General features: G+C 36.3%; 1 pseudogene; it reads right to left on the bottom strand.

Moving 5' to 3' along the window:
- Positions 1-5,917: 5,917 nt before the first annotated feature.
- LOC132212703 (52 kDa repressor of the inhibitor of the protein kinase-like) lies at positions 5,918-17,759 on the bottom strand (annotated as a pseudogene).
- Positions 17,760-18,630: the final 871 nt, after the last annotated feature.

The raw sequence follows: 18,630 nt of genomic DNA, 5'->3' as shown, positions 1-18,630 counted from the left end.
CACTACTTAGTGTTACCTGCTTTTCTTAGGAATGACCTGACTTTCGTGTTTAAAAGTTTTATGGGTTCTCCTGTTCCTGATATTTTTCTTCCACTCGAAACTGTATGACTAAAATATTATTTATGAAGTTCCTTGCAAACAATATGCCAAGAAGATAGATAGCACTGCTTTAAGTATGGAGTCTACCTTTACAGATTACATAATAATAGCAAGTATTCAGATAAAAGTGAAGGATCTAGACAGCGAAACCTATCACAACACAGATCAATTGATTAGCAGTTTATACCCAATTTATAACACCAATTTTTTTAATTAAAAAAAAAACTTGAAAGGCTTCTTATGAGACTCTGATGATCAATGCTTTCCATTCTCAAGTTTAAATTCTGCTCAGATTAGTGGCAATTAACTTTCTTCACTTAGGCAATTTGATAATGGGCCATTAGGGTAGTCTGATCAATTCATTGTTCCCCTTGTGCTGTTGCATTCTCACATAAAACTGGATTCAATAACATTGATTGGCAGTTAATCCTTAGTTGCTCAGTTATATTTTTAAGTTGTTATAACGCTTCTATCAGAGTTTATTTTTTGTACTATGTGATTTTATTGGGATTTAATTTTAAAGTACTACACAGTGCCTTTGATCTCATATCTTTCATTTATTTTACTTATTTAAAGAAAAAAGAAACAGGTGTCCTCTAAAGACAATGAACAATAAAAAATTCAGACATGAAATTCTGAACTAATTATTTAGCACATCAGTCAGAAAAATGAAAACAAAAATGTAACCTGTTAGTTTACTTCTTCTAAATTAGAAAATAGTAAAGATCAGAAATGATGAGGTAAATCTGGCACTTTTATTTTGAGTAGGGCAAATAAGTATAATTTTCCTTGAAAGCAATGTAACATTCTGTATCAAGAATCAATCTAACTTTCAAATCCTCAGTTTAGTAAATCTGTACTAAGAATAAGATTTAAAAAAGTGAACAAATGTGTCTATGCAAAATATGCAAAAATTCTAATAGAATAAGGAATATTAATTTCTAAAAAATGTAATTTTAAGTGAATTACCAATTTAGAGGACCTTTATGTCACTCATTAAAATATAATTGTGAAAACTACAAACTCTCATCCTGGGGTGAGTGGTTGAACTCAACTTACATTACAACTTACATTATTGAGAATTTATAAATTGGCAGTTAGGAGAGTAATACCCGTAAGTGAATCCCAGCTATATGGCTTGCTTCACAAAGCCATAGAATTGAGAGAGAGAGAAAAAGTTGGATGGCTCAGGTAAAAGTGAGAAGAGATAGAGAGATAACATAAAATTTATTCAGGTATTTAACTAGGTATCCAGAATATAAGGAGACAAACTATTATTTATAAATTAATAATTAAGGTTTCATCTTGTAGACACTATGTCAACCAGTTAAAAATCTACTGCGTAAACCTTCCAACTCTTGGGAAGTGGGGGGAATGCCAAGAAGAGAGGCCATCCTGCATATTTTTCACCCGTTTCCATTATCTATCAGGCATCAATTGAATTGTTCATGGAACTGTAAGATGATATTTAGAGACTCTCAATATTAACATTCATTCTGGGGTGAGTGGTTGAACTGGTGTGTGATATATTTTTTTTTTCAGATTTATAAGTTCAGAGCTAATCCTAAACAAAGTAGATTACTCCATAAAACTGACCTATATACCCAGCAAATCAAAAGAATGACAAACAGGGTACACATGGCAAAATTTAATGACATAATTTATTTGAAAGACACAGAATGCACTCTTGTAACTACTTTATGAATATAATTATCTTTATATTTAATATATCTAAGGAAAAGGGGAGAACCGTGAAAATGAGAAATGGAAACAGCTGATGCCTTGGGGTGAGTAATTTCTTTTATTTCCTTCATTTTTATTATAATGACATCTGTGGAAGAAACAGAAGTTCATAGTAACAGAAATTACTGCCTTTGATTAAGTGCCTGAAGAGTGCTTCAAAGGCAAGGGCTTGAAGTTCCCAAGCAAAGATAAATAATGCATGTTCAAGGGCAAATGCATTTGAGGACAAATCTATAATAATGAAAAATTTCATGCATGACGTAGCCTAAACTCCTTCAAAGATGATTTTCTAAACTCCAGATATGTAGCTGGTCATGTAGTGCTGACCCGGGACCTGCAGTTCTTGAGCGGAAGATTCTGGATGAAGCAGTGAGTACCACAGGCAAATGTCACTCATAAATATGCTGAAAGAAAAAGCTTCACCACATCTTCTCTTCCTCCCTCCCTCTCTGCCCATCCAGATGATGCAGAACACACAGAGCCACTTGTCAAAGATGTAGCCGGCCACCTTTGGCAGGTGCTTTTATTGCACCTTAAGATGTAATTTAGGGAGTGGACGTTGCAAAGCAAGGCTGAAGATGATTTACAGGACAGTGTCCAGGGGGATGACCTTTCCTCTTCTATCTCATAGCCAGTATTTAATTTGCACTTGGTACTGTTCTCTGGGTGATAACTTCCAAGGTTTTGACAGCTCTGACACTCACTTAATATGGCCATAAGCCACTGATCAAGTAGCCTTCATAGATTAATATAAGTGTAACTTGTTTGTGTAGGCAAAGGCAACAACTGGCTGAATAAAGGAGGCCATGGAAGAATAGAACACATGGAAATTGATATCAGGGTATCTTAATGTATCAGTGAGTAGCGGCTAAGCATAAATGTATGGCCAAAAATCTTCTATGAGAGGTACATGATAATGAAAAAGGCTGTCAGACCAACAAAAATAGATTATGTCTGATAGTTATGATCAGGACAGTATGAAATGACATTAAAGATCAAATTGAAACTTATTTCGCTATTTATTTTCCATAGGGACCCCTGGATTTTACCAGGAGAGTTTTAGCACTCATCCTCATAACTTCCTTGAATCAAAGCCAATACATAGGCATACTGTTACTCACTACTGCATGAAAAACAAGCATTTGGAACTCCTTCATTATTTTCTGGGTAGATACTGTTGTCCTCTTCCTGTCATCCAGGGCACCACCGATAGCCTCTGTTCAAAGCATTTTACAATCTTGTTCATGTCAAGAGGCAGACAGAGTTGAAGTTGAGCGCCCTAGAAGGCTTTGCCCACAGGACCAACAAGCCTACTTTTGTAACTTACTCGTCCCTTCCCACATGGTTGAGTTATTGCATGTCTGAGAATATTAAGGAATGCCAGCAGATATGTATGACAGAGCTATTTATCTCAGACAGCTCTCTCAGGAATGCAATGAAGTTATTACTAAAATTCTGCACAATGCATAAGCACAACCACTGCTGTATAATAGTTACCATTTATAGTGTTGTTTGGCTTTTAAAAACCTATTAAATGCATAACAAAGAAAGGCATGTGAAAGCTACACGAGTTTTCAAGGGATAATACATTTTTGGTACCATAGAGAGATACATTCTTCATGTCATGAAAAATGTTACCGTATATCTATATTTTGAACAAAACAGATTTCTTTTCCCTTGGATTTCTGTATTGTATTCACTAGATGGCACTATCAAAGTATTTCTAAACCCATAAGCCTCTGAACACACTATTCTAGCATTAAGAATAGCAAGTAGGTTTCTATATACTTCAAAAAATACATAACACTAAATTTGTGTCCTGAAAGTATATTTTAAGAATGTCATTGAAACACCAAGTTGTCTGAAATTAGCTTATGGGGCTGCAAATCTTCCGTAAGACTAAGTATTGTGTCTAAACATTTTGTCATTACCAAAATACAGGTAAAACTCTGATATCTTATATCATAACATCTCCTTCCATATACCTAAGGATTCCTTAAGTTATCCCTTTTATTTTTATCACTAGAAGCCCATTACATGGAGATTCACGCAATAGGCCTTCCTTCCCCTGGCTGCTGGCACCAGTTTTCCTCCGGCACCTGGGACCCAGGCCTTTGGTCCGGCCACAGCAGAGAAGCCAAGCCTCTTCAGTCTTCAGTCTTCACTCCGAGCCTGTGTATGAAAATTAACCACCATTTTGTTGGGTAAATTTGCATAGTCACTCTGATAAGTTGGTGGGCCTAGCGGAGTGACACCAATTGGCATGTTTCTCTTTTATTAGTGTAGATATTTGTATACTTGATATTACAGAGGTTTCATAGCATGTCTTTATTCCCTAAGTGTTTGTTTGCGGCCTACTCTCTGTATGGCTCCCTATTTCCCTACTTCAACCCCACAATCGTCCACCAGCAGCTGTAAAACACACCTGCACCAGTTCCATCAATGGCCTTGCAGATGTATAAAAGGTGTGCTTTTAAAAACATATCTTTATTGTTGAAAGTATTACAGATGCCCCTCATTTGTCCCCATTGACTCTTTATGACTGTACCTTTATGTTTTTAATTGGAAGGACTTTTATCAGCGAACTTTGTTTTGACTTCCATTTGCACCTATGGGATAGTTGCATTTCAGTCTATAAATTATGTTGCTAAATTGGTCTAGAAAAATACGGAAAGTCCCATCTACCGATAGCAAGACAGGGACCGATAGAAAGTCCCATCTACCGATCCTGCTACCTCCTTCATGGCCTGTTCCTCCTTACTGGAAAATTTGCTTCTATTTAGGAAAATTGGTTCTGGCCGTGGCTCTCCATTCACACATTGATCACCTAATGCAGGGCCTGACTATAAAAGATCCTTCAGTCCTGCAACAGAGCTGGTTTTAGGAAGAATCATAAATCAGATGGAGTTGTTAGAAAGCGACATTTCTGTACCAAGATTTCTCCATTATCCTTTTTCTTATTAGTTTCTTTGCCAACACATGCCTAATACATTAGATGGACTCTCTTGCTGTGGGGACGAGAGTAGTGTGAATATTCTTACATTGTGCCTGAAAGGGCCCGGTTCAGATGCCTCCCTCTAAAAGGACTCCCATCCTGTTTTTTATTCCCAGGAATGGCTGTAAAAGTTTGAGCTTTGGAGTACTGGAGGGAAATGGCCAAGTGCTAGATGAGATTTTTTTTTTAAAACAAATTTACGTTTTATTTATGTTGAAATAAACTGTACAAAATAACAGCAACATTTTTGTATTATTCCTAAATAAACTGCAAAACACATTTTTGTAGGTTGTCTAGGTTTTGCTTATAAATCAAGATGAGGCAGTAGATATAATCATGGAAAAAGACAGAATAAAACAGACCAATCTGTTGTCAGTATCCATGACCTCTGATCCTGTCTTGACCATGAAACAGAAGTGTTCAACATATACTTGCTAAAAAGCTTATGAAGATATAGGCTCAGCAAAGGAATGTAAACAGCAACACCCAGATGTGGAACAATGGCAAGTTCTTCCTTCAATGTTGAACAGTAACTTGCTTAAGATTATCAAATAAAGACAGAATCTACACTGAAATCCTTGTTTGGCAAGCTCATGTTTCTTTCACTATCTGGTAACTTAACTGTTCATTACAGATTTTTAATAGTAAACTTAAAACTCCTGCTATTCAAAGATTAGTCATGAGCTTCATTGTAAAATTTTATGAAACATATTCCTCCCACACCTTCTCAAAATTTATTTCTTTAAAGAACTGGTAACTCAATACCCAACAACTGGATCCACAGTGATAATAAATGTTATGTCTAAAATGCCTTAAATAAAACAATTCCAAAGTGCCATTAGCAGAGACCACGCAGAAGTGCATCATGGCACTTTCAATGCCACCCTCTGGAAGAACAGTTAGCTCTCCAAAGCATTACAGTTCCAATGGGCCATTTAAACAGTCAAGATCAATGGCTAATGTACTCAAGATATCCGATGATTAAGTGCCCTACATATATCTTATAGCTGTTCTATGTTTTCAAATTTTTTAATGTTTTTTCAATATCAAATATAAGAGAAGACCCATTTTAAACGCCTCTCAGGTATTTTCGACAGTTTTGGAATTATCTGTAGGAAGCTCTGACTTCGTTGTATAGAGTTTGATATATGTTTCCACCATTAGATCCAAATCATGTTTTATATCAAAATGTACGTTAAGCAAAGCTAAGTTACTTGATCTTTGGTCTGTCAAAGTGTCCCTCAGGTATGCTTTGAGACGCTTTCGCCCATTTTCATAGCGTTCATTCTCAACCTTCATCATAGGGAGAATACATAGGACCTTCAGCAATGTCTAAACACTAGGTAAAAAACTTGATGTCTGGCAGGTGGAGGGTTTCAGAAATGGTGGATGGAAGCTCTCTATATTTTCCTCTGTGTTTCTACTTGATTCTCCCACAATGCGGCTCAGCTGAGAGCGTATCAGGATTGGGTAAGGTGCTTCTGTACATGTCAGCATGGTGCTCCTCCGATGTATGAATTTGAGCTGTCCCATGACAGGGGACCAGAGATCAGCATTTAAGAGCTTTGAGGTGCTGTTCTGAGAATGTATCATTCAGTTCCCGAATAATGTGCTCCACTTAGAGCTTCTCTATAGTAACTATGGAGGTTGGCTGAGACTCCGGGTTCCCTTGCTGAGCTCTGCAGAATTGCCCAGGGAGCTTCATCTGAATATCAGGTTTAGTTGCCAAATGGTGGCTTCCTCAAACCAAAAGTCATGATAAACTTCAATATTTTCCATCACTTCATTTAGCAAATGCAACACTGTAGTCAAGCTACTGTCTGCAAAGAAGACATCAGAGGTCTGACCCTGCAGATTTTTCCCAAAGGCTCTTGTAAAAGACAGAACATTTTTAAGAACGACAATGGTGACAACGAAATCAAAATCTGTTACTGTACTACAGAGTACACATGCTCGGCCGGCTATACAGTTACTCCATCTGATATTTGTCTCGTCTCATTATTTATACCATCTCAACATAAAACAAGTGCTTGTAGGAGGTCCACTAAAATTTCAAAAGCATCATGCCTGCCTGTCCACTGAGAATGGCAAATTTCCTTTGGTTCTTTACCCCTTTCTTCATTGTTCTGAAAGAGGACAGAAATTACATTGTCAAGCTCTAAAAGCAGTGATGGATGGTGATTGATGGAAAAAAGAACAAACTTCCTCAATTGTTCCTAATGCAACAGACACTCCCATAACAGGCACTGATTTTGCCAACCACATATTTAAGGCACAGGAAGAGCAGCGTGTGTAGACAGCTTGGGGATATTTCTCCAAAAGTCTAGAAGCAACAACTTTCATTTTGGAAGAAAATCCACTGGACACAATGTAAGCCTGGCCACGACAATATTCCATGTTTAATCCCCACTTCTCACGTATCGCAGTGTGAAATTTCATAGCCAAAGTTTCGGCACCAGCTTCCTAAGGCAGGAAACCCACAAATTCCTCTCTCAGGTTATGAGCTTCGTCAATAAACCTCACCTACACGAGCAGGTGCTCTTCCCCTGCTATGTCCACTACCTTGTCAGTGGTAACCGAAAAGAAATGTCTCTCACTTCCCTGAGCGTTTCTTCTGGAATGCAGCTCTCGCAGATCTCTAGCACCTGCTTCTGCTGTGCTTTTGAACAGAACAGTGTGTTGACTGCTGTTGTCTCAAAGCGCTTTCTCAGAACCTCTTCACCAGAATTTATCAGGCGCTCCAACAGCGCCTGAAAGTTATCAGGAGTAAAGAAACCTTTTGGCATTCCATCAGCTTCATGTCCATCTAGAGAGGTATGTTTTGTTTTCCCATAAGAATCAAAATTTCAAATAAAGATTGTAAGTATTCTTTGTTTTCCTTCTCTTCAAGGGTTAAAGGTAAAATGTCTTCATCCTGTTCTTCACCCGCTTCTGTATTGGAGTTCCGAGCATTGCTGTTGTTGATTTATGTTTTTGTTCCTGCTCAGCAGTTCTGTCAATTGTTTTCTGTTTCAGTGTCCTGACTTCCTCTTCATTCAATTCTTCTATTCGTTTTCTGTGTCTACTATGGGGATTGTTCAGATGACGATCAAATATTGTTGGTATTGCATTATCTCGAAGAACTGTCCTATAAGGACTAGTTCTACAGATCAAAGCGGTCTCACAGTGTTTGGCCCATTATCAATAACATTTACTTAGTGGATCAGGTGGTTGATAATCTGCGCTCCTACAATGTTCCACCCACTCCTGGCGTCTGGCCGGGTCCCTCGGGAACCTGAAAAAGGCCAGATCCGACTGCGTGCTCTCCCGCTGCAGTGGGGGCCGCGCATAAGTCCAACATCATCGCCCGCCCACGGGCGGGCCCAGCGCTCCCCTCCCCGCCTCCTCAAGGCAGCCCACCTGCCCCTCAGGGCTGGGAGGGGAGCCCGGCCAGCTGGCTTGGCAAGGCAGGCTAGATGAGATGTTTTGGACGGAAAATGGAATTGTGCGGTGCACAATGTGGGTAAAGGTTGATTCCACACTCTGTTCTCACAGCATATCCTGCCCTTCCTAAAAGTTGTCTAGCATCCATGCACAAAAACCTTTTGTACCTTAAAATTCCAGAGTACATCTGAGGCAAAGGGTAGAAACATCACCAGTGCATGGGTCATAAATGAAAAAGATGTTTTAGAACATCCCCATGCGTGAAGCTTTTCTACTTTAAACTCACCTTGTTTTCAAAAACATTAACCAGACATTTGTTGATGTCAAATACTAAAATTGTAACTTGTCTTGTTTACAATAGAGAATAAATCCTATTAAAACACTGAATAAATGGGATTTCTAAAAATATGTTTAGTATAGACACCTTAAAATTCCTTAAACATATAAATATAGCATTCATGATAAAAGAAATATGTTTTAAAGCTAGTACTGATGAAGTTGGAAGGAAAATGACAGTAATCGAGCATTTACCATGTAATCATAGTATCATCATTTATGCAAATATCTTCTGATTTAATCACCACAATAACTCTAAGATAGTTATCATCATCAAAAATCACAAAACAGAGGAGGGAATAAAGCACCACACATGAGAATCAGAAAAAAGATTAATAAAACTGCAGCATCAAACCTCCCGAACTGAAGATAGGACAAAGGAACAAAGTGCCAAAAAACTTGTAATGAAAAAAGTGACAAGCTCAATAAATATGGTATACGTTCAGCACATTCGACACTTTACAGAAAAAGAAATAAGGATGGGCACTAAAAGATGAAAAGATATTCACCTTCATCAGACATCAGGGGCATATGTGTTTAATCCAATGAGATACATTTTAAAAACCCATCAGATTGGCATAATTTTGCGAAGTCTAACAAAATTAATTCAAGAATATAAAACAATAAATGACTCCTATAGTGCCTATGAGAATGAAAACTAAAATAACAACTTTGAAAAAATAACTTGATATTATCTAGCTATTTATATCATGGACACATACATATATATACGTAGGTATAAACCCTAGGACATGTTTGCAAATATGCCTCAATAATGTCCAAAGTAGCCTTGTTTGTAGTACATAATGGAAACAATCCAATTGTCTGTCAATATTAGAAGTCTAGCTAAATTGAGGCATATACGTTTAATACTACACATACCAACATGCATGAATTTAAAGACACCATTTAAAGTAAAAGAAAAATAAAATTGAAGAAAAGTATATATAGCATAGTCCTCATTATGTCAGTTTCAAAACATAATAGAAGTCAGGGATGCTGCTAAACATTCTACTAGTCAAGACATAGCACAGCCTATGCCACAAAGAATTTTCTAACCTAAATGTCAATAGTGCCGAGATTGAGAAAACTTCTCTAAAGAAACTTAAAGCATAATTATTACAAATTTCACGGGAAAAAATAAGTAAAGAAACCATCACATTACTGACTTTTTTTCTTTTTAATTTATATTTTTACTGAAACCATCTATTTAAAATGTTGGCATGTTTTTCATCATAGCATGTTTCTCATAAATTTTGCTTATGCTACTATGTTGCATTAAATATTACTTATATTGATTACTGAACTTTTTGGTGCCACCTTAAATTTTGGGTCTGAAGAATGTGAGTCACTGCTTCACATTAGTTCCAGCCCTAAGGAGGGCTGCAGATAGAAGGAAAGACACAGAGAGCTTCAAAGATACTCATATCTTATTTCTTCTACTGAGTTGTAGGTATTGAGGGATTTTTTTAAATTATTTTTCTTTGAGCTGTACATATAGATCATATATAATCTTTTCATCCATAATAAAAATTAAAACAAATGTAAGTGATCAATTAATTATGGTTAAATTATATACCAGTGATGGCAAACCTCTGACACGCGAACTCATTTTTTTGGTTGATTTTTCTTTGTTAAATTGTATTTAAATATATAAAATAAATATCATAAATATAAATCTTTGTTTTACTATGGCTGCAAAGATCAAAAAATTTCTATATGTGAGACAGCAACAGAGTTAAGTTAGGGTTTTTCAAAATGCTGACACGCCGAGCTCAAAAGGTTCGCCATCACTGTTATATACTATAAATATTTATTATTGATGTATAAATTATTAGAAATCTACTTTATATATGCTAATTAGAATAAGCTATTATTTAACATATGAACTATATATATTTGTTTGGGTCAAAATCAAGAGGACACTAAACTGAAGGCAAATAACAATGTTTACTCTTTAAATTCACAAATATTATAAATTTATTCAAATACTCAACTTATTTCTGTACAAAATAGAGCTTCCTTGATTTTTTCCTGATGGATTTAGAAATATGAGGAATAAATGTACTCCAACTGTGGTTTATTAATTCCTAAATTCTTGAAAGCGGTGACTTGACTTACAAATGTAATATTTCTGCCTCTTCCTCTATTTCATTATAAAATGCTCCAGTCATCTTGTTCATTAGAGGGATGAAAGTCATTCACCCAATTTCTGTGTTCATTCCAGCAACAGCTTCACATTCTTTCCTCCCACTGTTCATTCTTTTTAGGTAACAAAATAAACATCGAGGACACATTCACAACACAGTTATTTCTTCTTTATTATTAATGGCCACACAACTGTATTAGTACAACTTGGAAAATAACTATCATAACATAGGGTTGCCTTTCCTTCCTCAATTACTTGACTGTCTTGTTCCTTATTTCTATTACCTATTATTTTTGTTATTATGTGGCATTGAAAGATTTTTCATTACTGAAACTGGCTTTCCACCAGCTTTTTCTTTGCTTTATTCCAAATGTCAATACAAATTTCATTTGCTTTTGAAAATCATTTAAATGGGTTGAATTTAAGTTATACTCTGCTATTGGCTTATCTTGTGTTGGCACTGTATTTTACTATTCCCTTCCAAGCCAACATATACATGCACATACACAAGTGCGCGCGCGCGCACACACACACACACACACTCCACAAAAGTTAGTTTCTAAGATCTGAAAACAAATTAGAAGCTCAACCCAACCTCATTCTTCAAACTTCAAAGCAGGTTAGCGAGGGCAGTGTGAGCCCCACAAAGCAGAGGACCTGGAACAGGGGTGTAAACAGAAGGCAAGTGTATTTCTGTTAACCTTTTTCCACCATAGCAAACACTGAAAATTGATCACAGTACTCTTTCCATTTAGCCATGAAAATGCATCAAAATACTTCTCAAAAGAGCACAGCAGGAGGTCACTACCGATTCATCTGAGTTAGTACTTGACAGAGTCTAATTGCCTTCTCTGATCAATGAGAAAAATGGCAAAGGCATTGCATTACATATCCTAAGTCTCCTGGTCAGATCAACTCAAATCTTAATAGTAGCCATCACATAAGAAATCATAATATTGACATATTATATGTCTAGGTCAGTGGGATTAGCCAATACAGGTATCCATTTAGGAAGGGGATTCAAGGGCAGTATAGATGGCAGAAAATGGTATAACCAAGAAAGTAGAGCAGCATAAAGAGCTTCCAAGATCCTTTATTGGTCCTTGGAAACTTATTTTTTAAGCAGAAATGGTTCCCTAGTAGCAGTCAAGTGGTGTGAAAAGCTGACTATGTTCATGGATGTTCATGTTTATAAGGTTTATTGTATGACCAAGTCAAGATGTACCAGTTCTGTGGGTTTTTGTTTGGTTGGTTTTGTTTTGATTTTGGTTCTGAGGTGCTACTTTCTATTGTGGCCAGAAATGATTTGTTTTCATTATACACAAAGGAAAACAGGGAGTTGGTACTCCTGGAAGTACCCTTTGCATAACTCTGAACACTCTTCTTACATAGAAGGTATTTGCAAAGCAGATTTTTAAAAATATTAACAGTGGAATAGATATGTAAAGCAGGCAGACAAGCAACAAACAGAAAACCCAAACAGTAACTGAGGTCTTCTCTGAACTTCCCTATCCCTGTACCTACTCTTCTCTTAACAGTCACAACTCAAGACGTTTGAAAGCAAAAGTTCGGTCACCTTTATTTTTATTTTTATTTATTTTTTTTAATTAAATCTTTATTGTTCAGATTATTACATTTGTTCCTTTCCCCCCCCCCATAACTCCCCTCCTCCCAGTTCCCGCCCCACCCTCCGCCCTCACTCCCCACCCACTGTCCTCATCCATAGGTGCACGATTTTTGTCCAGTCTCTTCCCACATCTCCCACACCCCTTTCCCCCCCAAGAATAGTCAGTCCATTCCCTTTCTATGTCCCTGATTCTATTATAATCAACAGTTCATTCTGTTCATCAGATTATTTATTCACTTGATTCTTAGATTCACTTGTTGATAGATGCATATTTGTTGTTCATAATTTGTATCTTTACCTTTTTCTTCCTCTTCCTCTTCTTAAAGGATACCTTTCAGCATTTCATATAATCCTGGTTTGGTGGTGATGAACTCCTTTAGCTTTTCCTTATCTGTGAAGCTCTTTATCTGACCTTCAATTCTGAATGATAGCTTTGCTGGATAAAGTAATCTTGGTTGTAGGTTCTTGGTATTCATCACTTTGAATATTTCTTGCCACTCCCTTCTGGCCTGCAAAGTTTCTGTTGAGAAATCAGCTGACAGTCGTATGGGTATTCCCTTGTAGGTAACTGAGTTTCTTTCTCTTGCTGTTTTTAAGATTCTCTCTTTATCTTTTGCTCTTGGCATTTTAATGATGATGTGTCTTGGTGTGGTCCTCTTTGGATTCCTTTTGTTTGGGGTTCTCCGAGCTTCTTGGACCTGTAAGTCCATTTCTTTCACCAGGTGGGGGAAGTTTTCTGTCATTATTTCTTCAAATAGGTTTTCAATATCTTGCACTCTCTCATCTTCTGGCATCCCTATAATTCTGATGTTGGTACGCTTGAAGCTGTCCCAGAGGCTCCTTACACTATCCTCGCATTTTTGGATTCTTTTTTCATTTTGCTTTTCCGGTTGGATGTTTTTTGCTTCCTCGCATTTCAAATCATTGACTTGATTCTTGCGCTCCTCTTGTCTGCTGTCGGGCGTCTGTATAATATTCGTTATTTCAGTCTGTGTGTGTGCTTAATTTCTAGTTGGTTCCCCAATATAAGATCGAGGGTCTTATTAGTTTTCGTGTAGATCTCATTAAGTTTATCGGCAGCTTCTAAACAGTTCTTAAGAGACCTTAAAAGTGTGGTTCTGAACTCTATTTCTTCCATTGACAATTTTGTCCTGTTTCTTTGTCTCCGCATTTTGTTATGCTTCCTTGGTGCACCCCCTAGTGGTCTTTGTTCGCAGTCTTATAGATAAATCTTGATTGTTGTAGCTAATTCCAGGGAGGGTTTGACCTCCAGGCCAAGTGGCTATGAGAATCAGCTGTGTCAGCAGTGAGAGAACTTCTGTCCTCTAGGGAGGTGCTAATCTAGCCTTTGCCTGAGGCTATCTGGCAAATGCCTCTGTGCAGGGCTTGGGCGGGGCGGGTCGCACAGGATCAACAGGGTGGGCCGGAGAGAGCAGTTATGGCGGCTCTCAGTCCTGTCCCCAGGGGCTCTGCCTCTCTGAGTCCCAGCACCCGCTGCAAAGCTTGGAGAGAAAGCTGCACTCGCTCTGACCGAAGCCAGACAGTCCTGCTTCTCCCGTTTGAGTCTGGGTTCCTAAAGACTCGCCCGGATCTGGTGCTCAGAGTCTGCGACTCCCTCCCGATTGAAAACAACAACCGCGCCCTCCGCCGCCAGCCTGCTCCGCGCACTCCGCACCTCAGAATTTGACTTCAGCACTGCGCCTCCTCTGAGTGTCCGTGTGCGTTTCTCTTTCCTCCTAGTTGTAGGACTTCCACTCAGCCAGCGTTCCTGTGGTTCTGGGTGATGTCCCTTCCGTTTTTTGGTTTCACTTTTGAAGTAGTTGTTCAAAGCAGCAAACTCCGGCGTTAACCTATGCCGCCATCTTGGTTCTCCTCCACCTTTATTTTTAAAATGTTGGTTAAATAATTAAGATCTTAAAATGTGTTATGTCCCTTAAGGAAGCAGTTTAATATTTTACTTTTAAGTTTCAAGCTTTTATTTATTTTAATTGGGGAATGAATTTGATAAACTTTATCCAATAGAAAAGCCATTTTATAAGGCTTTAATTAAGCAAAGCCAATCACTTTTAGAGATATGGTGTGAACAACTTTGCATTAAAGTGAACCACTAGAATCACACCAGAGTATGTAGTCTGGATCTATTCACAGAATAATTAGTTTGTCTATATACATACAGAAATGTCTGGAATGATGATTATGGTGCAAACTCGCTGATTATTTCTGGATAGGGATTCTTAGAGATTTATAACATATTTTCTTGTTCTTTTCCGTGTTGTTGGAATCATTTATAATAGTCGCATATTCATTATGAAAACAATAAGGTTATTCCTAAAATACAATGTGCTAACAGCCAAATCTTGGTGTTAAACAATATAGTAAGAATACTTCATTTGACATAGTTTACCATATACAAAGAGAATGTTAAAAGTTAATAAAAAATACTGCTGCATTTTGTTTTATTTTCCCACTAACCTTGTGCTCAATAACGAACTAGGATACCACGTGAAAAATTAAAGCTCAAATTAAAATCTGTACCAGAAACTGGACTACTTAATCAAAGATGTTTCCAAATAATGATATCTTAGGAAAGGGTGAAGAGAGGTCCAATAGGCATCTTCATTTATCTCTCAAGTGGGAAAAAATGGATGATGTGTAAGAAAACTCAAACTACACTGTTCAAGTGAATTCTCCAATAAATAAAACTCTCAATACTGGGTAAAGATTTACAGTGAAAGTAATTTAAGATAAAAATCCATTTCAAATAGTCTACCCCTAATTTTACAGCACATTTTCTAAACATTAACATTATGAGTTCCTGTTGCAAATATTAATTTGCGCCTGCTCTTACAGCAATGTCCCTTACATATGAGTCTGTCTGAAACTCTTTTCCCAGCCGCCTGAGATGTGGGAGCTAATTTGTATTGATGCTGAAATCACTGACATTAATAGAGTTTACCCCTTTCTGACTTCTGTGCCGGCAAAGAAATATACGTAATTTACATTCTAGGAGGAAGGAGAGGCCTATTTATGCAGCGTTAACTCCTTCAGGGTAAATAAGTGGGATGGAAGGCTTCTGCAAATTGTGCAGCAAACTTTTAGAAAAGGTTTTCCTAAATGGGTTCTGTATTTTTTATTAGTCAGGCAAATTCTAAAAAACAACCTTCAATTAAAAAATGTTAATTATGTAGTTTTTTAAATAAAAGAACAAGTAATTCCAAATCTCTATCTAGTATTTTAATGACTTTACTACAGTTTGTAAACTTTTGCTAAATCAACTTTTAAGAACTACACTTCACTTCCCTTATTTAGTAAAACCAGAATGGTCTTTTTATTAGAAACAAAGAATCATTTTAATGTGGCAAAAGAGCCATGTCTTAATACACAATCTGGAGAGAGGCATATCCTATGAACCAAGCAGACAATATTCCTCAAGAATCTACAAAGAAGTAACAAACTTTCATTTATTTTACAGTTCATTGGATCTTCACAGAATATTATTCAAATATACCTTATTATAAAGATCATGATGCAAATAGGATTAAGATATTATACCCATCCTTCTTGCTAAGTTATTGGTAGTGTTCTAATCAATCTTAACTCCTCCAAGAATCCTTTAAAAACACCACCCTGTTTTCCTATTTTCTGGCTTTTACCACTCCACCTATTCTCAAAACTAAATTTCTCTTTTACTGTGATCTCACCGTGACTTGGAAAAAACACACAAAACACTTGATTGACATTGTGTAATTTTTTTCTTATGCATCTCGTACACCAGATTGAAAGCATCTTGAGAGGAGGCACAGTGCTCACCAGTCTGAAGCCTTAATTTTAGCATAAGGGAGGTTACAGGATAAGCACTGGGTCAGTGTTTTTAGAATAATGGAACATATAAATACAAAATCAATTTAAACAATCACGTACGTCTGGTTGACTCCTAGGACTCAACCTGGCCAAGAATACTCCAATGACCTCCTCATAGTCACGGCAACCCCGTCACACATGAGCTATCCTGTCAGTAGCAAGGTAGCCATTGGTAATGGTGTAGTGTGTTAGTCCAGGATTGGCCCATGGCAGAAAATTCTAAGACTTGAAGACCATGTTTTTATCAGTCTGGGATTCAACTTTCCATTTTCTCAACTATGTCATTATTCCAGATGAGATGTGATGTGCACTGCTTATAAACTCCAGCATGCAAAATGAGACTCCAACAGTCAGTGTAAGAATTGTGACACTTTTATTACCCTGGGATTTGAAACACAAATCAATCTATTCTCTAAAACCACAAGGTTAAAAAAAAGTTTCCCAAAATATATCCAAAAAGATCTTTCATAAAAGAACAAAAGATATGTGCAAAAAAAGATAAAAATATGCAAAAGCGATACTTTTCAATTTCAAAGGAGGATAAAGAAATATACAGCAATATTCAACATAAATTTATTTCTAAATATTTACTAAAGATAAGTTAGGTTGTCATTTTAGAAGGAGTCTAGACATGGTCTCCAAATTATTCATATCTTGTTTTTTCTTGGGCATACCATTTAGCATAAATGTCTTTATTCTAAATAGGACAATTTGATTTAATCTACTCAACTCTAGAGCATTCATGAACTAATTACTATTGTTTGGATATTTCACGTCTTGGATTTCTTCTCCTGCTCCATTTACCTGTGTTTAGGAACTTTAAATTAATTACAAATTCACTGCACATTATTGTCAACAATTAACTTTAAAATTTTACATTTGGGTCGTCTGGCAGCATTGATATTTTTCTTAAGCTTTGATGAAACTGTGTGGTGAAATTATGCACAAAAATGAGAAGGTTTTACATAATTCTGGATTACACCTATTCATATACTCCGGGTCCACCAGGAATTTACAGAAACAAAAACATGGCTTTTATTCAATAAAATTATTGGGTAACTACTACTGAAAACATACTAAAAACTTGCAATAAAGCCTCAACCTTTAAACAATATAAACTCAATATTCTAGATATGTAGAAAAAGCCTTTACATTATTTATGAAGTATCATAAATGATTCTCATAATTATGAAAACATACATAGAACCAAAAGATTCCCAATGGTTTTTAATGAATTATCAGTAAAAATGCATGAAGATAAGCTGGAGGGCATTTCATCTTTATTTGATCTACATTTCTTTAAACTTTATTTAGAAAAACTGTTCTTTATAAACTAGAGTATTTACTTTTCAGACTATAATAGTGTTTTGGTTGAAGAGAATATAAACAACTAATATTTTGTTGGGGTTTAGACAGATAATATTGTACTTTCATACACTCTCCACACCTAGAGTTACATATTCCAGGTTGCCACAGTATCTGGCATCTAAAACATCAAGTGAATGAATGTCCACACTGATAGGCATGGCATACACTGCTTACAACCCCTAGTTATTCTTTACTACATCTTCTCTATTTTCCTACATTCTTTATTCTTTATTTTACCCTTTAGGCCAAGAAGATATTTTACCTGTGGATCTTGCTCTAGATCCCAAAGATTTGGCTTTTCTTATTCTTTGAAAACAAGCACAGAATTTTAGAGTTGAGGGAAACTCTACTTATCAAATAATCTAGGTAGTGTAAAGCCACTGACCAAACAAATTAAATAATATCAAAATGCTTCTAAAGACACTTGGAATTATATAGTTCTCTACATTTACTGTAAACTCCCATTTTATTTGCATCTTGTAATTTTAAAACAACTGAAGAAAGTAGAAATAAACTAAAATCAAAACAAAATGGTTCATATCCACTGAACATTTTATTGGAAGATAATTTTATATAATCTACATGTGTCCTTTTTGACTTGTATTTATCTTAAATAGTATTTCAATATAAAGAAATAAAAATGTACTTTAGCATTAGCAATCACTAATTTAAATATTGACTTTAAGATTTCTCCTATTTGTAAGTGTACTGAATAATAAATTATAATACAACTGGCCACTGGCCAAACAAATTAAATACTGGAGCATATTTTTATATTCCAAGTAAAATAATTAATAATGACAATAAATTAATAGCATTTATTGAATGTTTACAACATGACAAACACAATTATTGATTTTGCATATGTTAATAATTCAACTATTTATTGAAATTATGTCCATTTTATAGATTCGGAAAGTGAAAGCCTAATACTTGAAGTCACTCACCTAAATTTACATCAGGAGTAATTGGTGGAAACACAAAGAGCATTCAGACAGTGTGACTCTAGAGTTCAGTTTTTATTAATTC

Source organism: Myotis daubentonii, chromosome 11 (genome assembly GCF_963259705.1).
Source record: "Myotis daubentonii chromosome 11, mMyoDau2.1, whole genome shotgun sequence".
Classification (NCBI taxonomy): Eukaryota; Metazoa; Chordata; class Mammalia; order Chiroptera; family Vespertilionidae; genus Myotis; species Myotis daubentonii.
This window is presented reverse-complemented; position numbering and strand designations above follow the sequence as displayed.